The sequence below is a fragment of the Manacus vitellinus genome, unplaced genomic scaffold, assembly GCF_001715985.3.
Source record: "Manacus vitellinus isolate BGI_N305 unplaced genomic scaffold, ASM171598v3 scaffold_0_pilon, whole genome shotgun sequence".
NCBI lineage: Eukaryota > Metazoa > Chordata > Aves > Passeriformes > Pipridae > Manacus > Manacus vitellinus.
The window spans coordinates 422,612-450,100 of NW_021938789.1; the positions used below are offsets into that span (position 1 = coordinate 422,612).

At 40.2% G+C, this 27,489-nt stretch overlaps 2 long non-coding RNA genes across 2 annotated transcripts; one reads left to right on the plus strand and one right to left on the minus strand.

Moving 5' to 3' along the window:
* Positions 1–15,974: 15,974 nt before the first annotated feature.
* LOC115307660 lies at positions 15,975–17,649 on the minus strand. Its single transcript, XR_003916003.1, has 3 exons — positions 17,549–17,649; positions 17,224–17,313; positions 15,975–16,055 (listed from the first exon to the last, which is right to left on the minus strand). It is a non-coding gene; the product is annotated as an uncharacterized LOC115307660 (long non-coding RNA).
* A 2,435-nt stretch (positions 17,650–20,084) lies between these two features.
* LOC108640257 lies at positions 20,085–24,967 on the plus strand. The gene is made up of 2 exons (XR_001921048.1): positions 20,085–20,306; positions 24,727–24,967. It is a non-coding gene; the product is annotated as an uncharacterized LOC108640257 (long non-coding RNA).
* The last annotated feature ends 2,522 nt before the right edge of the window (positions 24,968–27,489 follow it).

Here is a 27,489-nt window from a genome sequence, read left to right on the forward strand (position 1 = left end):
TGTGAAAGGATGAGCAACATCCTCTATACTGGGTCACTGGGATGAGCAACATCCTCTATACTGGGTCACTGCTGAACACAAGATGCCCGGAATTCATCAGACCCTCAAAATATGAAAGATATACCCCAAAAAACCACAGATGTCTTTAAACTTGCCTGTAAATGCTTGAACCTTCATGAAGGTTTACCCAGGCAAGACCAGGGTTCCTTGAGTTCACTACCATGCAACCACCAAATGGCAAGACCATAATAAAAGTGCCCTGGAGGGAATGTAGATGGACAGGATGTCTGATGGACACAGAACTGCACCACAGACTTGTCTCGGCGGGACCAAGGAAAAATCTGTTTGAAATAAAAAGGTTGGTTAACTTGTTCCATAGCTGGATTGAAGGACAAAATTTAAAAACAGGCTTTGGAAGCAAATTTGAACTGGATATGTATTAGTGGAACACCAAGAGGTCTCGTTCTAAATTCCAGGCATTGGGATTTAAGTCAAAAAGTATTCACGGCACCTTCCCTCTTTGCTTTCCACCAGTTCTTTGACAGAAAGCATTTCTCCTCTTGGGAAGGACTAGCAGCACAATTCCTTCCCGTCCCAAATATTTGTTGGAATGGCTTCCCATTTCTGAAACCAAAGGAAAAAAAATCATTAAAATTTCTAATGAGTCAATATTAACTTTGATGTTAACTTTTGTTAATGAACCTCCTGTATGAGCAGCACCCTTTCTTACAAAGGGCAAGCATTCTTAGCCTGTGATAAGAAAACAAGTTATTTAATCAATATATTTTCCAGCATACGTGTTCTTTGGCAGAGGCTTTAATTTGCCTCTTCTTAGTGCGTCTGTCTCTGTGTGGATATGTGTGTATGTGTAAGCTCTCCTGCCTCAGAAAACAGAGTTGTTGGACATGGATAGGAATGTGTCTGGCATCTCTAGAAGAAAGACTCAGAAGGAAATCAGTATTTGAGTGAGTTTTGCAAGATATCCAGCTCTGACTGTTTTGCGGTTAACTTTCCATTCCAAAATTGCTCATGGTGAGCTGTCCAGACCATGTCTCTTACCAAAGAATTTTGGAATCATGAGAAAACAATGAGTTAGCCGTTAGGAAAGATTAACCTCCCAGTCTTAATCCTTCCACCTATCACTTTACATAAAAAGGGCATTCATGTCCAAACCATTGCTAAAGACTCCTGTATAATTTTCTCTCTTGCCTAATTCCACTGAAACTGTCACTGCTGCATCAAATAAATGGTGATTTAGTGAGAGATGGCTGCAGTTATTGTTGCAATAGTGTTAGAATTGGAGTCCTGTTAAGGGTACTGCACACTGCATTTACACAGAGAAAGCTTAAAAGCTGAACAGACATGAGACACAAAGTATTGCAGGGAGAGGAAATATTTTTATACTTTAGGCAATAAAGACTGATATTAATAAGATGATTTGCCCATAAATATATAAAGAATTTGAGAATGAATGTGAAATAAACCCAATTGTGCTAAATCTCACACCCTCCCTCCCTATTGCTTTCCAAAGGACATTAGTATTTAATTCATGGTGGAAAGGGCAGGTTGTCCCTTCTGATTTCATTAGTGCATCCACAATCAGAACAAAATGTAAGACTTCGGAAAGACTGAATAGATTGTTTCTCAGAATAAGTCTGCTGGCAATCCCTCGTAATAATAACATTTTAGACCTAGGAGCAAAAAGGTGCTTAGTGTCTGTCACTTATTAAGGCATTTTAATCCCTGCTGCTTTCCTAAGCAGGATGTAGACTGTTCAATATATAACCAGGATCTAGGTTTTTAAAGTCAGAAATAAAGACTTTTATCAAACTGCCTTTTTTTTTTTTTTTTTGCCTACCTGGTACCTGTCTGTAAATGTATGTCCAATTCCTATCCATGCTACACTACCTGACTGGTGACATAAAGTTGGCAGTTTTGACCTTGACATTTTCTATTTATACGGTTGCATAAAAAATCTGTGCATGTCAACCTGTGACTGTGAAAACAGTAGAGACAGCAGCTGAATCCTCATGGAATGGCAGCCTCAGACTGGCCACGCTGTGCTTTGATAGCTCCAGGTCTGGTGGAGAGACAGCAGCCGAGTGTGCTACTGTACCACCTACACATGTCCATCCTGGGGACTCTGCGTGTTGGTCATCTGAATGCAGCTTTTAATTGGCACATTTCAGGCAGGGAAAAAAATGGCAAAAATTGTCCATTTTGCCCAGGTTTGGATTCCCTCCCTGCCAGGGCTTTGGAGGGATTTGGGTGATGCTGAGCCCTGTAACACAGGGGCTAACATTGCATTGAAACCACCATGGAAATGCAGACCTGTGTGATGGTATGGGTAGGGCAGGGTAAAGGGACATGTGCTGCATGCCAGTGCCCCTGCAAAGGGAGATTTTTGGTTTTAAGGTTCAACAGCTGTAACTAGTCCAGTTGCAGGTTTGCCTCTGGCACCAAGTGCTGCAGTTCTTAAGCCAGCACAAGTGGTCAGCACTGTCCTTGACAAGAAAAACAAACTCATAGCAAGAGGACTGACAGCTTGCAAGGGTTATGGACAGAGGTGAAAGGACAAGTTTTTGGCATTCTGGGGCCTCTTCATTATTTCAGTCCACCAAATGAAAGCCAGTATAAAGAAAGGAAAGAAAGGACCATCTGATTCTTATAGGGACTTTCCTCTAGTCAGCACTGGTGAGGTCCCACCTGGCATACTGGATCCAGTTCTGGGTTCCTCAGTACAAGAGAGACAGGGACATACTGGAGATAGTCAAGCAAAGGGCCATGAAAATACCTAAGGGACTGAAGTATCCCTCCTGAGGAAGGGCTGGGAGAGCTGGGACTGTTCAGACTGAGGAAGAGAAGACTCAAGGGGATCTTATCAGTATATATAAATACTTGAAGAGAGGGTGCAAAGAAGACAGAGTTGGAGCCTTTTAAGTGGTATCAGCATCAGAGGCAACAGGCATGAACTGAACCACAGGAGGCTTCATCTGAACAGCAGGAAACACTTTTTTGCTGTGAGGGTAACCGAACACTGGCACATGTTGCCCAGGGAGGTTGTGGAGTCTCTATCCTTGGAGATATTCAAAAAGCTGCCGGGACACAATCCTGAGCAACCAGCTCTGGGTACCCCTGCTTTAGCAAGGAACTCATACAAGATGAATTACTGAGGTCCCTTCCACCCTCAATCAGTTTGTGATTCTATGACTGGCTAGCTAAAAGACACGATTTTACAGCTGCCAAAAGTGCTGAAAAAAACCAATAATTTATAATTCTGCTCCTCATCTTCTGGCTCAGACCTAGGTGAGGTGTTTGAGCAATGCCCTTCCTGGGTGCACACGTAGTTTCTGTGATATAAAGGGTGCTGTCAGAATGCTCTTGCCTTCCCAGGAGGTAAAGGCGAAACAACAACCTTTGTTTTTTTTAATGGATATTCTAGGCCTCCTGCTTCCCTCTTGCTGTAGAGGTGCCTGTTTTGGGCTGCCACGCTCACTGCAGTGTGTCTGCAGCTGCAGAAATATCTGTTGTGACAGCAGGACGAAGGACGTGTCAGGAAGCACAGGAGATAAATGGCACACCAGTCATGCTAATGCTCTCCCTGATAATGCAGCTGGAGAGCTAAGACCCATTTACCTCATTGCTGGATGAAGCAAATCAAAGAAGGCAGCTTGTGTCAACAAAAATTATCCAGATGGAAGTTTATTTTGCCACAACACTCAATGATTTTTTTTAAAAAAGAATTGGAAACATTGATTGATATCTTGACTGCTTTGTTGGATTTCTTATTGTATTTGGGTGCAGTGAGCAGCATTGCTTGGCCAAATGATTTCTAAGGCGGTTGTTGTCCGCTGAAAGAACAGGAGGAAAGGCAAAAAAAAAGTGTGTTTAATTTTCTGGAGCTATTGCCACCATCTGTGCTCCAATTACACCTGCAAGTCCCTTGCAGTGCAATGCTTAGCCATCCAGGAGGACCATCCTCTTTCCCCAAAGGGCAAAGGATCCTTAAATTTCTCCAGGAAAATGTGACTGTGCCAAAATCAGGGCTGGTGTCTGTTAAAAAACCAAAAAGGGATCTAGTCTTAGTTCAAAGCCTTAACACCAGTATTACACTTTATGATGAGGACCTGTTAGATATTATGGACATCATGCATTAGACCGGGAGCTATATGCACATGCTGATTTTAAATATAGATGACCTATGTTCATGGAATGACTACCATTTCATCTGTTGGCAGTGGTTTGGGTGGAAGTACTATCATCCAAGATAGATGATCTCAAGCCCACAAGCGCTGACTCTCATGCCTAGTGCAGGGCATAAATGGTTTTCCTGAAAGCACTAAGGCTCCTTATCTGCCAAAAGCCAGCTCCAAAAGCCTGGAGCTTCAGTTAGCAGAGATAACCAAGTGTATAAAATTTCCTTATGTAGTTCAGTTGTTGATTTACTTTTATTGCTCTGAATGAACTACACAGCCAGAGGGGATTTATCAGTTGTCTAGTCAGTCCTCTGGGCATAGCCTGGGCTACTGATTCCTTCCAACAGTTCCCGCATCAAAACCAACAACAATAGACAAGGAAGTGTCAGTTATTAAAAGGGCTGAAAACACTTTCCATTGTTAAGTAAAGGATTTCCTTATGATTTCCCATGCCAAACAATAAATTTTAAGTTACACAGTGTGTGCCATGACAGTTAGGGGTTACTGTGAAGAAGATTAATATTAAAACTTCACCATGTCTTCTCATAATTGTCTCAGGAAGATCCCCAGTAGGTGCAAGACTGAGTTTAACTCTTTCCCTTCCCCTTCCTCTTCCATTCTCAACTGGAAGAGATGAAAGGGGAAAGGGGAATACAACATTTTGTATCCAGATCTGACGGCTGCCACAAGGGACAGGTTTGCTCTCACAGTGAGGAGGGCTTGTCCTCCAGCCATCGGAGCTGTGTCACAGCCTGGTGGGATCAGGACGTGACCTTTCCCATTTCCCTGGAAGTAAGGAATGCAAATTTGTTCACTACTTCATAATTACAGTAAGTGTTATTGGGAGGCTTTTTTAATGGGATTTTTTTTCCTCCTTTTTTCCTCCAGTGCCTAGAAATTGCAAATGGTCTGGAAAAAGAGGATTGTAGGGGAACCTAATTCCCTTGAGCAAGCTGTTGTACACATGTACAGGAAATTGAATGCAGAAATTATTGCATGCAAGGCTGTTAAAGAAGTGACAGGGTTATAAAACAGATCTTTCAACTGCCACCCATTATGGACGTTGCAGTTCTAAAGGGTCATGTTTTAACACAAATCTGCTGTTCCAGATTGCATTTGTCTTTTTCCATAAACTAGGAGTCATCAAAGATTTACAGGAAGGTAATTTTCTTTCTTGTTATTTTAACTCATTTATCTTCTCTCTAAATTTCAAGAGAAGAAGGAAGAAATGAGAAGGAGAAGGAGAAGAAGAGCAAGAAGAAGAAGAAGAAGAAGAAGAAGGAGAAAACTATAGGTTTGGTAGAATTTATTATGTTGCAGTGGTACAATGGCTTCTATTCCTGAGCTGTTGAAATGTCCATAAAAACTCTGAGAGTCTTTTTAAACATACCCTAGCCCCCATGAAATGGGAAGTGTGATGCTGCAGAAATAGAACACAAAATCTTATTATGTTTGATGTATTTTTTACATAAATTCTGCAGTCCTGATCCATTTGCCACATGAGATCATAGCACACACTGAAAGTGAGATGGCTTGTATCTCAATAATTGTGACAATGAAGCAGTTTGATAAGCAGATCTTCAGTTGCTACCAGGAATTTTGATTACACTTCCCTTTCTCTGCCTTTATTTTTCTTCCTGTTTTCAAGGCAACAGATGAAAAGATGTCTCAAGGCCATCTGCAGAATTAGATTTGAGATTACAGTGTAAGTAGGTAGACACGGTACCGGGTAATTTCATTAGTTTTGAAATAGGTAAAAGGAAAACAAGCTCACAGCCCCATCACTGAAATCATATTATAGAGGCATGCTAGTTTGTGCTATCATTTTTCCCCCAAAATTCATCTGAATTTTGCTATCAGCAAATCAAAAGCTGGCATTCCAACCTTAACACCAATTCTGATCTAAATCCTTTTTTTTCTTGAAGCCAGACACAAAATATATTTTTAAACACTGCTGCTCAGTTTATACCCTGGCTATTAAAGTTTCATCTGGCTGTTCCAGTTCTATTCATTATTCCCTCAGACTCTGTAAATGCACAGGACAAATCCCCCAAGTTCTGCTTTTTAGACAGCAAATTCAATTTGGGTGGCTCTATGCAAACTTTGAAGCTGTGCTGGAGCCAGTCAGTAGGAACAGCAGCTTGTACTTTGTAGAGACTTAGCCTTGATTTTGCAAAGAGCTTTTGTGTAATCAGTCAATTAGAGCTGTGACCAGTGATCCATATCAGCAACTGATAGGAAGTGCAGGATTGGTACGCCTGGAATCCAGGTTTCAGTCTTTCTGGTTAGGCAGCAATTCTCAAACAACACCAATATGGAAGATGTTTGGTCAATTTCTTCAATTTCTTGACTACCCACACCTATAGTCAACTCTGTATTAATTACAGAAATTCTGTACATTGTTTCTTTTAATATTTCCACCTATGTTTGCACTATTAGGAAATCCTTCCCCAATAGCATTCTGAAACATAAATGCACTGGTGTAAATAAATGTGTTGGTATAACTACTGTCAGTTAATAACAATCAAATCTTTCCACTACAGCTGCAAGTGTATTTGTTTAAACTCTAAAATGTTGTAGTTAGATTGTTTTATCTCTTTGTAGAAGCCTAACTTTTAAAAGAATATTAATCCACAGTAGATTTTAGTGTAAGTGGGCACTTATTTAAAAGCCACATATTTAACAAGACACTTTAATAGCTTCTGTTCTATAAGAAAGAATAATAGGGGAAAAAACTTAAGAGGTTAGCATTATTTTATCATTTTCCCTTTCAATGACCCCTTTAGATCATGCTTGCTGAGATATTTATTGGTATAAAAGACTCACATATAAAAGTGACAATAGATGTTGAATGCAAATACATTCTCCAGTACTTACAATGCCATTAATAACTTTATTTGCAGTGGATGGTGACTGCCATTGCCTTTAAATACTCAAATATGCTGAAAGTCAATTGCAGTTAATTTGATTTAAATATTACTAATTCATCTCTGAGTGTAGTTTTATGTACTCATGAACTTAATAATGGAGGAGCCATCATAGCCTGAGCAGTTGTGAGTATGCCAAGGGGAGCCACGCACAAGGCTGAAGCAACTTCTACCTTGCATGAGTCCCTTAGAGTAAGAACAGGAAGGAGAGCAGTGTGGGCACAAAGCAGCTGGCTCTATTTGGCCTGAAAATCAGGGATTGCTGCATAAAATGTCTGTGTTTAGCTACATTTGCCCATAGTCAGTGAGACTCAAGCTCAGGGATGCTCATGAGGATACCTGACTGCTACCCACAGAGATCTGAGGGGGACGGTCACAGCACTGGGATAGATGTCTAATTGGGTAGTTCCTTGTCCTGGCATGGGGGAGACAAATCCTTCATGAAAGTGGCTGTCCAAAAAGAAAATGGCACCAGGAGGAGCAAGAAGGGGGGCAAGTCTGAAACTCAGGTGTTTGGAGAAGCCAAATGGGTGAATGAGGCAGAGACTGTTTGGTAGTTGGAGAAGGGAAATTCCTGGGGTTCTGCCACTGGGATTATTTCCACCATTTCAGCTGACTACATCAACTGTTCTCCTAGAAGGAAATGGGTTCTTGGGTCTCCCCCTGAGAACCAGTTCCTGTCACCTCATCCAGCTCCCCATTCCACTGCCAGACAACAACCATCAGAGCTGGCTTTGCAGCACCCACCTTACCAGGAAGGTGTCCCTGGGAAGGGAGGCACTCTGGTCTGCAGTACCCTCCTCCTCTTCCCCATGGCATCATGTGCTGTTGAACAAGTTCTGCATCACCTTATGAGGCTGCTGTGCCACAGGTCTGCTCTGCCCCTCTGACAACCAGCATCACATCAGCCTGCCTTTGCACCACACTTGGCTTCACCAGCACAGGTGCCCTGGGGCACTTTGGGCACTTCAGCATTTTAAGGGAAAACATATTTCAACACATTTAAGCTAAACCTAAACCCGAAATGAAGGTGGGTCAAGCAGCTGGGCTCTCTGCCTGGGAGAATGACACTCAGGCCACGCACAAGCCCATGGCTCATACTTTATTTAGGTATGTAGCTCATCCTTTCTCCAGACCATGGGTACCTAGTGCCAAAGCCAAATCCCTTCATGAATCAAATGAGGTGGGGTTCACCACTGTTTCTTCAAAGACTGGAAAAAGAGGGACAAAAAGACTCACTTTTTTTAAAGTATGGCTGCAGAAGAGAAAGGTGCCAGTTCTCCACTGCTATCTCTCTTCCAAAAATATGGCAGAAAACAACCTGGCAGTGAGGACCAAAAGTAGCACTTATACTCATGGTATCTTGTTGATATTTGTTTACTCATGCCTAGGGACCTGGCTTGACTTAGGTGGGAAGAGTGTGAGCACACAAGGACACCTGTCCTGGGCTCACATCCATCATCTCCTGCTCTCCTGGGGCATGATGGAGCTCAAGTATTTGAACCCCGTGACTCAGTCCTGGTCAAGGGACCCGACCAATTGGGGCTTCAGCAGAAAAATGGCACCCTCCTGTGGCAATGGTTTAAAAAAAGAAAATAGCTGTGACTAAATTAAGAGCAGGGCCTAATCCTATCAGTATGTGTTACCCTAGTGTGCACCCACTAAAGGAGGTTTCACAAGGGATGAAGGTGCCCCTCTACTTATGCAAAAACATTGGCACTTGAATGCTGGGGCAATGCAGGGAGTGCACCAAGGCAGAGCCATTGGCAAAAACCCTCCAAGGTCAGGCAGGGAGGCCTGCAGCGAGCTTGGAGGCAACTGTTCAGCTGCACGGAGCCACTCTGGATCCCAGAGTCCGCATCCGGACAGCTTCGAGAGCCTACATCCTTTTTTTGGACTTGGCTCTTTGTCAAAACCATAGGGTACAGTGCCTGCATGGACTTCAAAGGAAGGACACCAAATGTGATTTGGCCCAGGCAGTTATGACCATTTATTGCTAACATCTTTCTCAGATACTGCTGCCAAGGGTTAAAATGTTTACATGCCCCCTGATTTTAAATGGACCGGGTTGCATGTCAAATGCCAACGAGAGGGACAGCTGGAGTATCTAAACCAAGAGCTTTGATCTTGGTATCTGTAAAAAAGAGGTCATTTGGTCTCCCCAGGAAGCACAGACATTTAGAAGGTCCCTGTACAACTCATGCAAGTATTTTATTAACAGCAATTTCTATTCACATTTAGGTAGGTTGTATTACTACTTATTGAATGCATCTTATATATACATGTATATGCATATATATGTACAAATATCTGCATTTTTGTGTATGTGCGTGTGTATATATATACACACACACACACACTCTCATATACACGAATTTGTGTGCTTGTGTGATTATCTGTGTGCTTTCTAATGTCCAGTATTTGTATGCCGACATACTAATCCATCTAACTTACTTTCAAACAAATGACAATGATGTGAGCATTGTGTTCTATATTTGAGCATTTACGGCAATAACCCGAAAAATTTGTTCGTATGCGAATCTTTGAGTAACCCTGCAATTGTAGTGAGGGTATGTGGCGTTTTCAAGAAGATGCAGGCATGAAACACAGACTTCATTGTGCTGTAATCACGTCTGACATTGATTCAGAAGAGAGGAATTCTAAAATACAATATTGCACAGGGGAAATATTTTTATTCTTTAGCGGAGGATTTTGTGGTTAGTTCACAATGCAATTAAAATAGCCACCAGATGTTTATGACTTCAGGCAGCAGTTAACTTTGGTGTCCCTGATCACTGTTCTTTGTTTCTTTGTCAGAATAAATAAGTATTTTTCTTTGCTGGAGGAAAAAACCCTTAATTTTTAAACATACCGGGGGGTGGTGGTATGTCTTTCCATTTGGCAGTGCTCATGTGGTTCTGACAGGCTTCTAAGAAATTATAATCTTGAAGTTAAAATAAAATCTCTCTCTGGGATGAAATAAACATATTTACTTAAATGTGAGATGAAACGTACAGTAAGTTGTCATTAAACTGAAGTGATTTGTGAGAAGCAGTATTATAAGTCTGTGGCTTTTCCAGAACATCTAATAAACATAGAAAGATACTCTTTTTTCCATTGAATAATAGGATTATTAGTATGCAATTTATTTTTAAAGACACATTTAAAGAGAACCTGCTGTGCTCCTATTCTGATAATTTTCCTTAGAGTCTGTTATTCTTATTTGTTTCAGGGCTACTAATTTTAAGGCCACATTATATTCAAATTATCTTCCATTGCCAGGCTCAATAAGTGAGCACAGTTTGTGTTCTGTCATCCAAAAGGAAGTTAATTAGTTTAGTTGCACAATAACATTTTGAGAAATAAATTATTGGAGCTCTGTAAAATGGATGAAATCTAAAAAAAGAGGTGCAAAAAGTTACAGTGAGTTGCCCAGCACCTTACCTAAAGAAGTCAGAGTGCTCAAGAGAGGGGCAAAAAACCCCTGAGGTTTCCTAATTTTAAAATGCTCCATTTCACGTAATCAGTCATGTCTGAGATAGTGTGTGGACGAAGTAATTGATAATTTAAGTTTATAAAATTATGAAATACCTCAGACAACACGGAAATAGATAAGAGAAATTTGCATACACTGGTATGTAGCAGTTTTAAATAGTTAAATGACAGTATGACCTTCAGAAGAAAAATCCTGACATTAAAAAAAAAATACTCAACCACATGATGGAAAGAAGAGATAATGAGAAAATAGTAAACTTTGGATGTGTTGATAAGGTTTTTGAAAATCTATGCCAACGCACAGAAACTGGCAGTTTCTCACCTAAACTTGGTGTCATGTTAAAGGGGAGTTCTCCAGGGATTTCAAAAACAAATAAGTGAAAGGATTTGCATTTGCTTGACTCTGCTGAGCCCCGATTACTCAAAGATTCAATGTTCAGCCCCTCCAGGCATCCAAATGTGATCCCCAGATCATGGAGCCACCCAGATTACTGCTCCTCCTGGAAAAAAAAAAACTTAACAAAATTGCAGCAGGTTCATTCTGGCAGTTACACAGAAACACATCAGTAACATTTTGGGGTCAGAAGAGAGGTGAAGTGGTTGCATCCCCCCCAAACTCTCCCCACGCTTCCCCAGGCGGTTGTCAAGGTCTGAAAGCTGCTGCAAAGCATTTCAGCTGGGACAAACAGGCATTTTTTTTCCCACTGAGAGGCTGCTGCTCTCCCTATTCCCGTCTATCTGTGTTTCTCATTGCGTTTGCTAATGCCAGGAGCGGGCTCTGCCCGTGCTCACCAGTTCCAGCCCCACGGGGTCTCGAATGCGGGAACTCCACGGCAACAACTGCAAACTGACAAACTACGGGATATCAAAGGCTCTGACACCATCCAAAGCCACACTCAGCATTAACTCCTCAGTGTCTCTATTATGGCAATTATTCAGATTGAGGGAGAAAGTGGAGTTTTTTCGATTTAAATTGAAGTATACTGGGGTTTTAGGATATGCGACTCGCAGGGTGCTTGTGCTGGGCTTGCTGGTGGTGTTGTTCCAGCAAATTTACAGTTCGTCCCTCCTGCCACACTGTAAAGGGGGGGGTGAGTGGAAAGGATTGCAGCAGGACAAACAGTTAATCACCCAACAACCAGGAAATTGTATTTTTGTAGTACACTAGTGAGTCACATTTACTCAAATCAGGGCATGACTCCAAAATCGAGACTAGGTCAAGAGCAAGTCACCCTTGCATCCCGCAGCAGGCTGTCCAGGGTAATGGAAGGGCTTATTTTACTGTGTCTCTAATCCTGGAAACTCAGTTTAAACTCTGAATGAGCAATGGTGCTCCCGAACATGCAGGTCTTCAACAGTAGTATTTACAAAAAATTGATTTCATTTTTTTTTTAACCAACTTTTTATGGCTTAATAATACTTTTTGGCAATAGGTTGTAGGTGTAGAAATATATCACAACACAAATTCCTGCCCCAAACTGCTTTTCAGCCTAATATGTACAAACTTCTGTGTCAGCTGCCACTATTCTCTCTTATCCAACCATCAAACTTTGTGATGTTTTATTTTTAACCTGTGATAAGTGTTAGCTAGTGTCTAAAATCAGTGTCAGTCAGTTTAGCAACATCTTCCAGTCTGTGCTGCAGAAATGTCCCATTATTGTCATTATATCTTTTTGTTCCTTAAACATCCAATGTATGTATTCATATTCCATAGTTAGGAGGAAGTACAATCATTCCCTTATTGCATTTTTTATTAATTTCCAGTATGAATTACTTTTTGTGATCAAGAGAGAAATATGTGACTTCATTCAAAGTATTTGCCTCTCTTATTTCTCAGTTTGTTATCTTACCCATGCTGCAAGGAGTTCCTTACTGTTTTGTTATGAGAAGTTAAATAGTAATACCTGATTTCACAGCCCAAGCTTGTTCACTACTTACTGTGTTTTATCATGTCCTTCCTTCTCTCTGACCCCTTTTTGCTCATGCTTTTCAACCTCACTTCAGCTTTAGGGTCTGGGTCTCGCAGACATTTACCCACTCAGACATTCCCACTGGGTCAATGGGACTCCTCAGATGTGCAAAGTAACTCAAGTACTTGAGCATTTGGAGAGCAGGACCTGAAGCTGCAGTGATTTCGGTGTACACCAACCAAGTAGGCTCCAGAAAAGCTTTTGTGAGCCACAATGATTTCAACGTGCTAAAATTTACAAAATGCAAGGCAGATGTGTGCTGATTGGGAAAAACATGTTGGCTACAAGATGAGAAAGCTACGATAACTTCTGACCCTCCTTTTGATGCTCTCCACGCAAAGCTGCACCACCAAAGGGTCGCCTGATGTAAACCAATAAATAAGCAGGGAGGCAGAATGCAATTAGGCAGCATTCAGCAATGGTGTGAATAAAGCCTGTTTTCAGCCTGCTGGAAGCTGTAGCAAGGCTGTTTGTGTAACAGCCTCCCTGTTGCCCAGAAACAGCACATGAGACTACTGAGTGCCTGCAGAAACTCAGATCTGGATTGTTTGACTTGGATGTGCAGGAAAATTGACTTTTAAATGTTACTTCAGCTTTGAGTCAGTGCTTACCCTTGTACTTTTACAAGTTTTGCCTGGAAATGGGATGTTAATTGTTGTTAACGAGTCTGTCCACCTGAGTAAGCTCTGCAGGGCAGAACTCACAGAACATAATTCCTCCACAGTGTCTCCAGAGTCCGCCCTGCTGACCCTGGTGTCTTTTGCATTTAAGAGCAATGGTACCAAATCTTCTCCTTCAGACCTCAGAGCTTTCTTTTCAATCCAAGACAGTAGCCAATTTCTGTTCCTTTCTCAGTCCCAGTCCCATGGGATTTCTGGAGTGGAGTAATGACAAGGTTCAGTCTTACCAACACCTTTGGCACAGGGAGAGGACACTGATGGGTACAGGGCTATGACATACTGAATAGGAAAAGGAGAGTTTCCATGATGAGCTGGAGCTCTCTATACCTGTATAGTTTAATCTGTGGTGTAGCTGTGAGTAAGGGTATACCAAGCTACTTTATCTTGATGGCATTTTATTTCGTGCATTGGCAACTTCTGTTCCACTTGCTGCAGTTAAATTTTCATTGACCTTCCTTCTACACAGTACCTTAGGACCAATTGTTAAGGCATTTCTTTTGCAATCCATCAACCATGCTTACCTGTGGGGGAAGTTTCATAGTAGCTCCCCGTGGGGCTCACATAAAAAGAATTATATTCCTGTTTGAGATACAGAGAAGACAAAGCCTGAGCAGTTTGAAAATTAGGGAAGTTTTGTATTTTGCTTTTGTGGGTTCTGGCAGATTCACATGGAAAAAAACAACTTTGAGACTGAAGTTTTGGTGTCATAGCTGATTACCCCTTTGTCTGCCTCTAGCTCACCAAGCTTCTTGAGGAAAGTACAAAATCAAAATTAATGCACACGGCATTATTCCCCAAATGACTCCAGCTGGCTATCCAAAGTCACCACATGGCCGTATTATGCCATGAGTTTCTTAATCTCATCCTTCACTAGAAGAGCCAAATAACAGGAGGGGCTTTTCATCCAGCAGTAAATGTCACTGGGGCTTCTCTGCTTAAGGCCAAGAGGGGCTAATGAGCTCAGAAGGGCTAACAAGCACAGAGACAGGAGCCCTCTTGGAAAATCCCGTGAGCAGCTGTTCAGCCAGGGGGGCATTGGCTCCAGAGATCAAAGCTGGCAGGGCATCCCATGAGGAGAAGGGCAGTGATTCAGCCAACCACCCTTATGGTCATCAACCTCTACAGAGGACACCTGCCCATACTGCCTGTGCTCTGGGAAACAATTCAACTGGACAACATTGCATTCCCCACCCAGAGATATTCTTTTGGTGTTATTCTAGATCAAATCTTCCACTCTGGGCACAGTGTCCTTATGTATATGTGTTTCCAAACTCATTTCTTCAAGAAATCAAAGTTTTGCTGATGGTAGTCAGGTCTGCCCGTGCTTGGTCTCATGGAGCATCATGTTCCCAAGTCTGACATCTTCATCTCACTGGTGGAGCAGTTACTTCAGCTCAGTCATCCTTAAGAGCTGGAGACTGAGATGTCTTTCCATTGACCTTCTGTATCATCTTCACTATGCTGCTCCCTCCTTTTGGTATGGGATTTATCTTCTTATTCTCTAGGCATTTCTAGGCTGTTAGTCCTCAGCTCCACTGGATGCCAGGACCTCTTTCCAGGCTAAGTGTGGTTTGCAGCCTGTTATGGCCCAGGGATGTGCTGCTCTTTTTGGCCACACCCAAATAGACCTCAAATATAAAAAAAATAAAACAGAGGGGGGGAAAAAATCCAAACCCTCATGCTTTACACTGAAGAAATATCACATTGCATGTTGTTGACACTCCAGTTAAAATCACCTGGCTTATTGCTGTTTCTGCAGGTAACTCCTGCTCAGAATTCATTTGTGCATTGCCCAGAGCTGGTGGCCTCAGACACACACACAGGCTCAGTGTCACTTGGCCTCTTTTTAGCTCATTTGACATGGTCTTGGCAAAATAAAAAGACAGTTGAAAGGCACCTCTACCTCCTGTCACTGTTGCTATTAAAGGAGATGTTCTGTACAGTGTCCAGCTCACATTTTAAAGCTTTTAAAATGTTCTTTGTCATTACAGTGCTACTGTTTGGTTCAAAACAAATTCAGCCAAATAGGGACTTAAAAATGTAATAGACAAGAGTCCCATTTTGTAAAGAAAACATGATAGAGCTGAAAAATAATTGTCACTTTTATAAAGTAGTATGCTTTTCATAGAGAAATAATGTGTATTTACTTGCAAATCAGAGTTGCAGTAGTGGTAATTCATATTATTACTTGCACTGAAATGCAAAAATTCCTATTTAAAACTGCAACTCAAATGTCTGAAGACTTTTTTAAAAATTCTGACCAAAATTATTCATGTTATTAACTTCAAAAGAATAGAAGTTTTGAATCTTGGATAGCAAAGACAGTTTTCCAGGAAAAAAAATAAAAATATAAGATCTATTGCAATATCTGTTTATGATCAGATTTTATTCCTATAGTAATGATGAGTCTATTACTCCTGTCTTCACTGGGACCAAAATCTAAAAGCAACCCTAAAACCCCAGAACTTATAACATCTGTTCCTGTGAATGGAAATCTTTTCTCTGCAGAGGTTTTGTAGATCAGACTGGAATTCTTTTCAACTTAAACTCATTTAACTACCTCATAGTTAAGGAATAGCTTCTCAAATATGCTTTTTAATGGCACACAGACGTTATGTATTTTATATTTACATTTATATTTATTTATATTTTTAGGTATTTAGATATGTAAAGTATAAAAGCAATCTTTGGAACAAGCAATGTAGAAATGGTCACAGTAAAGGTTCACATGTTGAACTGTTGAATGGAGTAGTTGTTTTGTGTCTTACTTCCGTACTAATGTTATTCCTGTGGAAGATAAAAATATTTCATTATTCTTATAAAAGGCAAGCCTAGCCTAGGTTAGTAAAAGTTACATGAAAGTTACAAAACTACAACCTGAGAAAGGATAATTCTATGTTCACATGATTTTTAATAAGCAGGAAAAAAATTAAAATGCACCCAAGTTTTATACAGTCTTATGTTAATTACCAGAAATGTGACATTGTCAGCTGTAGAGTTTATTCCTACCTGTAATAGCTAACAATATTATCTATAACATATGCAGTACTATACTATGTAAAAATATAATTAAAAATTAGTAATATAAAAACATCTACCTGAAAAATATTTATATATATTTGTCTCAATAGGGTTTTTTTCTAAAGTGTATTATTGATCTATTATTTATAATTCTATTATTATAATATTATTATATTTGAATATTATTATAAATTTATTATTAATAATTATAATAATATGGTATTATAATATAATATACATACTTTATAAAGTATATACAAATATATACTTTATTAATATAAAGTAACTGCACAATTGCATTTAAATTACATATTTTAAAATATTTTTCAATATTTTTCAATATTCAATAATTATATTTTATAAATATTTTAACATATATTTTTTGTATTGTTAATGCCCACTTCAGTATTGGGGAATAGGTTAATTTTTTTTAATGGTTTATGCTTACTATATGCTTCCATGTCTAGGTCATACAGCATTATTTTTTTTTCCATAAAATTCTGTAATTCTAGGAAGGAATCTTTATTTTGTGACATAACGTTACATTTACTGAATATATGTGTTGTTCTATATGGGCTGGCATAGTCTGATTGTATGTCACGTGGATGTTTCCTGCAATTTGTGTATAAGAAAAATACATTCCCCACAACTATAACCTTTTTCAGATTTTTTTTTAAATTTATTACAAATTATTTCCACATTATGGAAAAATACACACACATTTTTCTAGTCTTCCATACTGACACAGATAAAGAAAGTTTTAACAGAAGACAAAACAAATCAGGGAAGGTTAATTTAAAAATGAAGAGGATCAATGTTTGTCTTTTACTTTCTTTATGTAAGTTTAAAAAAAGTCAGAAACTATTTTAAAAATTGTTATAAATGGTGTTTCTACCCCTGGAAAAATGAAAACAATTATACACAGAGCTCTTACTTCCAATTTTTTTTTCTCTGTGTTGTTTCCTTTTTACATTCTTGTGCAGAACTTCATCAATAAATTCAGAAGCATCACAAGTTTTCCGTTCTGAAAAAGAAAATTCATCCTTCATTCTTAGTAGATTATTTAAGATCTGTTGCCTTCTATCCCTCCATTCTAAGGAGATTCATAAATTCAGCATTTCCAGCTAATAACAAGAATTGAAAATCCTCTGGCTCATCTTTGGTCCAAAGGCCAGTAATCACCTTAAAAGAAAAATCCTAAAAATTGAAACTTTCAGTAGAAACAAACAACAAAGCTTTTGGTTAAATAATGGCTTTACCAAACAGTGGATTTGTCCTTCCTCTTTGAGGTCAGTTACAATCATGGCCGTGTTCGTATTTTATTCCCATTCCCAGTACTCTGGACCACTCTGCCCGGATTTTATCTGATGTCATTTTAAGCTTGACCAGTATGAGGTGAATATCGATGTAAATAAATTCAAGGGCAAAAGCATGGGGCAGTGACATGTCCGCAAAACAAAAAATAAGACTCTACAACAGCTGTGTGGTATCAGTTTTGCTCGATGCTGCAAAGACCTGGGGCATTACGCAAGCTGACAAGAAAAGATTTGATGCATTTGATAGCAGGTGTTTAGGAGGGATCAGTAATGTCAAGTGGCATCACTGTGTCGGGAACATCGAGTTTCAGGAGAGAACAAGAAAGGAGAAGATTGTGGACTTCCTAACAAGGCACTGACTTCAATGGTCCAACCATCTCATGAGCGTGGAGTGAGGTTGAATGGTAGGAAAAGGTCTTGTGAGCTGGATTTGCTTCTCTTGGCTTCCCAGCCCATCCTGAAGCACATCAAAAGGTTGGGGAAGACAGTAGAAATCTCTTCTAGATTTTGACTTAACCTGTCTACTAAGGATGGAAAAGCCTTCGGGCAAGGACTGTTGTTTTACTTCTCCAGGATGGAGGATGTGGTCAGTACTCACATCCTGGAGGGAGAGGCAAGGAGGGAAAGAGGTGATTGGGAAAATGAAAATAAAAGACATTTTTTTTCAAGACACTGCTCTCCAGCAGGAATATTCACATTAATCACGGATTTCCAAACCAGGCCCCTAGGGTTTTGTAATGTAAACTTAGACTGTGTAGACAAAATGGGGTTTAACAAACTCTGCAAAGCCAAAATCTACAGCAGTAGGATCAGTCAACTCCAATGAACTCTCACAGTTGCAAGAGCATAAAGGTCCTCTGTTGTTCACATTTTCTCTCAAAAACTGCCTTTCTGTATGTAGCTGAAGAGCATCTCTGAGTAAAACATAGCCCAAAGAAGATAACTTAAAACAGATGGGAGCAAGAAATACTAAAGCCAGGCCATATGTGTAGAGTGGACCTGTTTGAAGCAAGTGCAGCCAAAGTGGGTTACGATGTAGTAATGTGTGAAAGAGGTTGCACTATTATATGGGCTATCTGTAAGTGGAATTTTTTTGTGATTGAATCAAGAAAAGGAAACGTACTCTATCCAAATGTTAATGAGAACCATACTTCAAAAATATCCATGTTGAGTTCTTGTATCAAATAATGTCAAAAATAACTCGCCGTCCAAACTAGGATCTTACCTTTTTGTTATTTATTTTTAGAATTCTTACTGAGGTTTTAAATTCTCTCCTTAAATCTGCAGCTGATGAAGTTTAATTTTTTTTTTTATTTGCAATGTCTTTAAGCTTCAGAAAAAGTAGCTAGTAACTACAATGAGCCATTAAGGTAAAACAATCAGATCTCTGTTAGAGGTAGACATATATCTTGGATTTTGAGCAAAAACGTTTTACTTTGCTTTTTCATGAACAGTTCAGGATAGCCTTCCAAAAATAGACACAATTAAAATATAATACTTCCAGTGGTAAAAATGTCATTTCTCTGCAATATTCCATGCTGCACTTTAAAAGCCAGCACAGGAACACTAATCAGTGATTCCACAAACAGAATCTATTATAAAATTTATTTTAAAAAAACCTAATACTTACTCCAAGCTATTTTCAGTTGAAATAGTGGCTCTAGCATTGAGTAAGAGAAAATGAAAATATTTTTTCAGGCAGCTAACTGGCCTATCAAACATCCAGCATTCAGAAGATCTCATGACAGAGCAAACACTCACAGGGGTGTGAGGACAGCACTGCATTTCAGCAGGACCACAGCGTGCCAGGGAGACCTGGTTAACAGCAATGACATTTAGTGAATTACTGCAGAAAACTGATAAGGGCATGATCCTTTTTTATGCTGAAGATCATGCATAATGCCTGCTGTGCCTCAGTACCTTTTCATAAATATAGAATGAAAGCTCATGGCAATATGCTGACAGATGCCATGGAGCAAGTAGTAACTCCCTCCACCCCAGGCGACCGCGTTCCCGTGGTCGGTTGGTACCTGACAGCTTGTGGTGCAATGATGTTGCTGATTATCCACCCTGCATAGCTCAGGAGGTGATGCAGCGACCGTGCAGGACAGAAAGTTGGATAAAGTGCTGAGTTTTGAACGATGAGATTAACTCTTACTGTGTTATGGTTGGGCTCTGACAAAAACGAAACAAGCTCTTGCTTAGATAGTGTGCAATCCCATGCTACGTGTAACTGTGTGTGCACACAAATTTACAGAGAGTGCTACAGAGACAGTGTACTAAAGCTGATTTAGAGAAATTTAAAAAACAATCTTTGGCACCAGGAGATAATTACTATTAAAATATATCTTCCATGTATGTCTAGTGAGGGACTACATCCGAAACAAGAATTGAGAGAAGCTCTTTTCTTACATGGCAAGATAAGATCTTCTTACATGGATCCTGACCCAGGTCATTTGAGGCCTTTTCCACCAAAGACCCTGGAGACAGGACTCCAACCAATGGCAACTAAATAATGGCACGTGATTAATGCAGGGATGGACAATGGCATGTGGATAATCTTCCAAAGAAAGTACATGGATCCCGTGCTGAAAGATGGGATGGGAAGGGTACCACCACCTTCCTGTTGTGTGCCAGCCCCAGAGGATCTGAGAGTTTCAAGATCTAACAGATAATTATCTAAAGGACTGTCCGACTGAAGGTAATGCTTTTCTCTTTCAGTGACCTCATGTTCTGGTCACACCAGTGTTTGTCCTTGGCACTTTGGCTAAGTTGGTGTGGCGGGGTTGGGCTGTAAGGTTCAACAGCAGAGCCCCTTACCAGGGGAACATGTAGCACTGCAGAGAGGTATCACTTCATCACACCTCCACCTCCAGGCTTTTCAATGGGAAGAGCACATACACGGAGGCATCAAGGTTAAATACACTTTTTTCTATACTATTTAATAATGATGGCAGTTGTCTCATATTTAACCTGAATGTCCTGGAGAAAGTTCATGATTATGGCTTGTAGATGATATCCTAAACATTTTTTCCTTAAGAAAAATTATCTGAATCTTCTCCCTTTTAGTCAGGCTAAAGCCTTCTCTCCAAATTCTAGGAAGCAAAAGGCCAAATCATTGTGCTAGTGGAAGTAGCATCATGATCTGGGTATATTCAAGATGTGCGTTCAGGGGTGGAGTGTGCCAATAAAAAAACAAGTGGTGACTGTTTGCAGTTTTGTAATTTTAGCATGTTGTTCATGTAATTTACTGTTATCCTATTTGAAAATTACGATAAATGTAGTGCTGTGCAATTGTCTCATGCCATAGCCTCTGTTTTTCCTTACCACTCTTCTTCTCCAAACGTTCCTGGGAGGGCAAGGGCAAGAGTACCTCCGGGATTAAGAAAACAGTCCTGACTGTGCTTTTACACAGAATGACAGCAGCCCTTTCTGGGAAATGATTACACAGCATTTGTTACAGAAGAGGCAACGCACCATTTTGTTTGGTTTTTTGTGGTATTCCAGATCACAGGATGAATGTAGCGAGGCAGACTAAGTGTAGTGTTAAGTGCTAGAGTTTCAAGTTAAGGTGCAATTGTGTAAGTGAGAAAGTCTGAGTATACTGTCCACAGCCAGCTGTTTCCCTCTGTTTGGGAAGGACTCTCTATGGACCAGGGCATAAGTGCCAATGTCTCAAATCAGCAAATGGCATCGTTCACAGCTAAAGATTTTTGTGGAAAAAGGTTTTGTGGAGGCAAAAAAGATTTTTAGAAGAAGAGTGTGGGTCTCCTCTGTGTCTCTGTGTTCATGAACTTGACAGAAGTTAAGGAAGAAAAAGACTAACATATTTATCTAACATAACTTATGTAACTAATAACTTCTTTTGTTAAAATTATACTGTTTTGTCAAAATGAAAATCTTTCTGACAATTCTAACTTGTTTACAGAGATTATAGGAAACTTTCAAATCTCTTATCTATTGTGATAGAAAGATGAAAAAAAAAACAGATTGCCAAAACATTTCAGCTATATTTAAATAGGGACAACTCAGGTGATGGGCAGTAGAGGTAGGAGTTTCTTCCAAGTTGGAATTTCTAAACATATTCTTTTAATTCTGACTGAGAATAGAAACAGAATATGATATATCAGAATTTTCCATGGGATAGAAGCTCCAGTTTTGGCTCCGTACTGGGATAGAAATTAAGATGAAAAGTTACAGTAAAACAGAATGTAAACACTTGTAAAGGATAAATCCAGGCACTTCAGGCCTGAAGTAATTTGTAGGTACAAGGGGAAACCATAGAAGTGCTCAGGTCTCTTTCAAGGGTGCATGTCCAAGAGGATGCCACTTTTTCCTCTAGTACTAATTGGCCCTGCAGTTGACTCAGAGGGACCATGGTGATGCTTTGCTACTGCATTTTCAGAGAGCACCTGTGAACATAAATTCCATGGGATTTACAGAAAACAACTAAAATTATCAGTTCTCATGCATACAATGTGCTCAGGTAAAGAAAGAGCTGATCCATTGTAGCTGATGGCATTTCAGTGGTGAAGAAACAAACCCGTGTGTATAAATCATCCAAACAATACCTGGCTTACCATCAAAGGTGGGTGAGGAGGGGACAGGAAGGGTGAGGTTGGCAACATTAGCCACCAGGCTAACTTTTGAAGGTCTGAAAGGGGGAGTTTCCTTTGTTCCAAAGAAAAATCTGGCTGATCATGGCAGCTCTTACGAATTTACAGTAGGTGAAGGTTCACGGCTCCCTCGCACCAACAAGAGTTTTAATCAAGTTTATCAACAGAGAAAACACGGTTATTCCTTTGCACTGTGGGCTCTGTTGGCACCCAATGGTGGTGTGGCAGTGGTCAGTTGGATAGTTTCTTTGTTTGCCCAACACACTAGTGCTTGCTGGCAAAGAAAGCCATGTGCATGGACATGCTCTACAACCAAGTTCACAGAATCACAGAATGATTTGGGTTGGAAGGGACCTTAAAGACCACCTACTTTAACCCCCTTGTCACTGAAAGGGACATCTTCCACCAGATTGCTTTGCTCAAAGCCCCATCCAACCCAGCCTTGAACACTTCCAGGGAGATCACTGGAACTAAATACTGCTTTCTCATTTGTCCTGGTCATTAGAGACTGTCCCAGAGAAGCTTATGGTTTGAGCTTGCAGTTCATCTTCCATGTTCATGTACTGCTGTTTGGCATATGGTAGGCACAGAAACCTTGCTCTTTCCCTTCTGGCTACCCTAACCACATTGAGTTTTCGCTGCTTAGAAATTAATCATCCTAATCTGTGTTCAAACAAAACCTCTATTTTTCAAGTTTGAAAGCTTTTCAGTCTTTTTCGGGACACTCACCATAGGAGTGGAAGTATGCCCCTCTACCTCCAAGCTGTTGACAGTCTGGAGTCCTTCTTGTGTATATTTTGGACCTTTTCACACTGAATAATTCTACTTCTCTTTCCATGAGACATTTCTATTACAGACCTGATCCTCTTCACCTTCAAAGCAAAACTTGAGGGAAAACAGTAGTTTCAGATGAGTCTATACAAAAAGAGTCATATTATTTTCTGACATGTCTTTTTTCATGTTGGTTTTCACTGAAACACTGTGCATAGTTTTCAGTTCATTGTAATTGATGGCACTGTGATGAGATACCCTGTTTATAGCAGGAATGACTTGCATGGCACATGGTTTTGTTCCTTGAACACACACTTCTGCTCAAAAAAAAAGTCTTCCAGGGTCAAAGCTTCAATGCTCCTAGTCAGGAGCTTAGCTGGTCTCCTTGCTGTTCCATCTGAATGCCAAACAAACTCTATGGAACATATATATTCTACAGACAGCAAGTGGGACCTGTAATTAGCCGGGTCTTTATTGTCTTTCAAACACAGAGAGAAACCAAATCTTGTATTCAAATCCGTATTGCAAAAACACAACAGGTACCTAAGTCTGTGGTCCCACGGGAGAAAGGATTACCAGCCTGCAGGACTGTAAAATACCAGGTTCAAAATAAAGGTTGACTGTCCTGAGGATTCACAGCCTAAATAGTTCAGCACTAGTAGAGGGGGGTGTTGTTTTTAGTGAAATCCAAGGTGGCAGCATCCTTGGAACGCGGCTCTTGTTTGTACAACAGAGCTTTTACACCCTACGTTTGCACGGCTCAGCTTCTCCCCTTAAGCTTTTAAGACCTCGACCCGCTTTGCAGTGATTTAAAGGGCATCAGTGATTTTACTCACTAAGTGTCTTCTGCCTTGTGAAGCAAATGCCACATGAAGTGTGCAAGCGCCTGTCTGCGACGCGGGTAAGGAACACACCACAGAGGGGGGAGAGGTTTTTGTCAGATGAATGCTGGGCTGGGCACATAACAAGTGGTATGAATTATGCAGGCAGCCAAAGGAGTGCCACGAGAGCCGTGCTGCCCCGTCACACCCTCTGCTTATACCCCTTCCCTTATGGACAGGGCTATTTTGGGAGTGTTTAGGAGAGCTGAAAAATATTTAATTAGGACTACTTTTTTACCATCCTGTTAATAAACAAAGGGGCCTTAATAGTTTTGGTCTATCACATGCCTTCATTCTGACCAAAAATAGGTTACTCTGTTCATAAGAACATTACAACTGTAAATTCTGATAACTTGAGAGCCAGGAATGAGCATCGATATCTAAAAATGTCCCTTTTCTACAGCACTGAGAGGCGAGGGCTAAATCTGGATATGAAGCTATGGCATTTTTTACTATAAACACATGCTGTCAATGACTGAGTACTTTGATCTGCTAGACCATGAGCCAGAGCAGATTTGTAAGGAAATATTCCAATGACAAAGCACTGGGGAGGGAGGAAGAGACAGAGCTTAACTTGGAGCCTTTATGTTGCCAGATCCAGAAATTAGTGGATAGATTTCAGATGAAGCTAGGAAAGAATGTGTGCTGAACACGCTTATCACAGCCTACCTAAGAGATGTGCTTTTTTTGTATTATTCACCCCTCCCAACAATGTATTTATTTATTAGTGTAAATATATCTATACATGAAAACATGTGCAATGCCCTCCTGCCTGCATTGTCAGTACTGGCATGCAAACAATATCTCAAAGATTTATAAATAAATACATATCTGATTGTGTTTTATCTACTAGATCTCAGAGGGAAACCATCTCTACCAAGGCCAACACCGTTAGCACAGTGGCACAATGGCACCCTCTGTTGCCCTTCGTGATTCCTTTGGTGGCTGCTCCCACGTGGATGTATTAACTTCTGAAAACATCTGTGCATCGTCTTCCCCAAATCCGACCTCTTCCTGCCTAACTTCCTTGTTTGTTCGGAGTTATCCTCTGTTATTTCCCTTCATAATAAAATCCACTTTGCTCTTCGAGTCTACACTGGCGGTAGGTGGCAAACTGTGAGGTTTAATGAGCTTTAAGAGGAAGCTGGAACAGCCTGGATTCCCATACTCATTTCAAAAATAGCAACCTTCTGTCCCTGTTTTGCCCTCCTTAACACAGCTAATGACATCTTCTTGCAACAGTTGTATTAAACACTGAGCTCAGTCCTGCAAAATAGTGATCATTTCTGGGAGATGCTGTGTGAGACAGGGCACTCAGCACTTCCTGGAAAGTGATTAGTCCTAATGAGATTGGGTTGTCCAACTCTCATGCCACTAATTAAATCACAGCTTTTCTTTTTCTAAGTTACACAAAAGCTTGATTCATGAATTAAAATACATAGTGGATCTGATTGTAAGTCTGATCCTCTGTGTGTTCATAATTAAACAACTGGCTCCTTTTATGGGGGCAGGGTGAGTTTTCACTCCCAATCATTTTCACTTACATCCATGTGACTACACTTTAATTGCTCATTAATACAGGCAGACTTAATGGGATGACACACAACCACCTTGTTCTTGCCAGACTTCCCTAATGATGACATTTTTGAACTGTAAGGTCACCGGACATTTCTCATACTCAGTCAGCTTTTTCTGTTGTCTCTGCCATGTTGCTAAGGATAATAAAACGATCTTGCTGTAAATTTATAATTAAGGACAGATTTTACCGTGATGGCATAAGAAGAATTAGACATATACTCTCCATTGTTACTGATAAGACTGTCTGAAAAAATGATCAAATGCTTTATTTACAAGTGATCACTTAGAAATTATCACTAAATCATCAAATATTGTCAACATCAGCAGATTTTCATAAATAAAAATGTATTTTCTTCAGCAGGTGTTTTTTATATAAAAATTTTCAAACTGAAAGTCTTTAAATCTTTGTATAAAGAGGAGGTGAAGAAAAATTCAGGCAGAAAGCAAAAAGCTGACATAAAAATCATTTTGGATTTTGCATGTATATAGGAATTTTTCAAAATCTGTGCCACATTCACTTGCTTGGATACAAAGAAGATGTTATCAAGAAGTCAAACTGAGTTCTATCCCAGGCCTCATAAAAACAAACATGTTTGACAGTTGTGGGAAAGAAGGGGGTTCAATCTGTATCTATTGTTCATGCAGAAATATCCCATTTCAGAAGTTAAATTACTTGTAATGATTCCATGTTAATTTGTTATTTGAGTCCCCTGCAGTTCCACTTTCCCCAGATAGAGCCGGATGATAGGAGATGGTAAGGACATTGCCTAAGCTTTTTTGGCTTAGTGCATATCTGTGCTGAAACAAGTTCTGATTGCTGCTGACCTAGATATGCATTTTATTCTCTTTTAAAATTAAACCTGCTGGGTTCAGAATTCAACAAAAGACAGTTTCTTTTCTGATTTTTACTTTAATTTTATTAAAAACCAACACAATATTAAAATGCCAAAGAAAAGTTTTTCTGAAGCAAAACCAAAGCTAAAATAGCAGTATTTTAGAAACAGCACATTTCAACAGGACTGAAATCCTTCCCCCTTCTTATTTTCTTTAACCAAAGTGCTGACAAAATCAATACATTTTCTGAAGTGTTTCATTTTGACCAAATTTGCATGTGCTGGTAGAATAATGGATCCACTAAAGTGATTATAAGTGGCTGAGGCTGAATGCTTTGTTTCTTCTAAGGCCTCTACAAGACTACTGAGACTGACTTAGTCCTTCCTGAATAGAGAAATTATTCCAATAAAGACAGAAAGCCCAAACCAAACAACACTAACATTGTTGTAACTGTCATCCAGAAAGGTGAGAGGTGTCTGGTAAGAACATATTACACAGCCAGAAGTTAATGGGTACAGCCTACACCAGGCAGTGTATTTGGTATTCTCCACAGCACCATAAGAAGGATAGAAATGGAAGAAAAGGTGGATTGTCTAGAGACAAAGATGCATACTGTGTATGAGGAATGAGTTTTCTGACTGGAAGCTGACTGGAAGCTCGTGAATGTTGTCCCCATTTTCAAGAAGGGCAAGAAGGAGGAGCCCAGAAACTCCAGGCCTGCCAGTCTCACTTCAGTGCCTGGTAAAGTTATGGAGAAGATTATTCTGGGAGGTATGAAACACACCTGATGGACAACGTAGTCATTGATCACACCCAGCACGGTCTCATGAGAAGAAAGTCCTGCTTATCAAACCTGATTTCCTTTTATGAAAAAAAAAAGTTGATCAAGGGCAGCCAGTTGAAGTAATCTTCTTGGATTTCACTAAAGCTCTCCATAGTGTCTCTCACAGGATCCTCCTGGTCAAAATGTCCATCACACAGCTGCATAGACACATCATGTAGTGGGTGAGCAATTGGCTCATGGGTTGAGCACAGAGGATGATAGTGAATGGGGTGACATCAGACTGTTGACCTGTTGCTAGTGGGGTTGCACAAGGCTCCTTCTTAGGCCCTGTGCTCTTCGACATCTTGATAAATGACTTGGACGCAGGACTGGAAGAGACACTGAGCGAGTTTGCAGGTGACACAAAATTGGGAGGAGCTC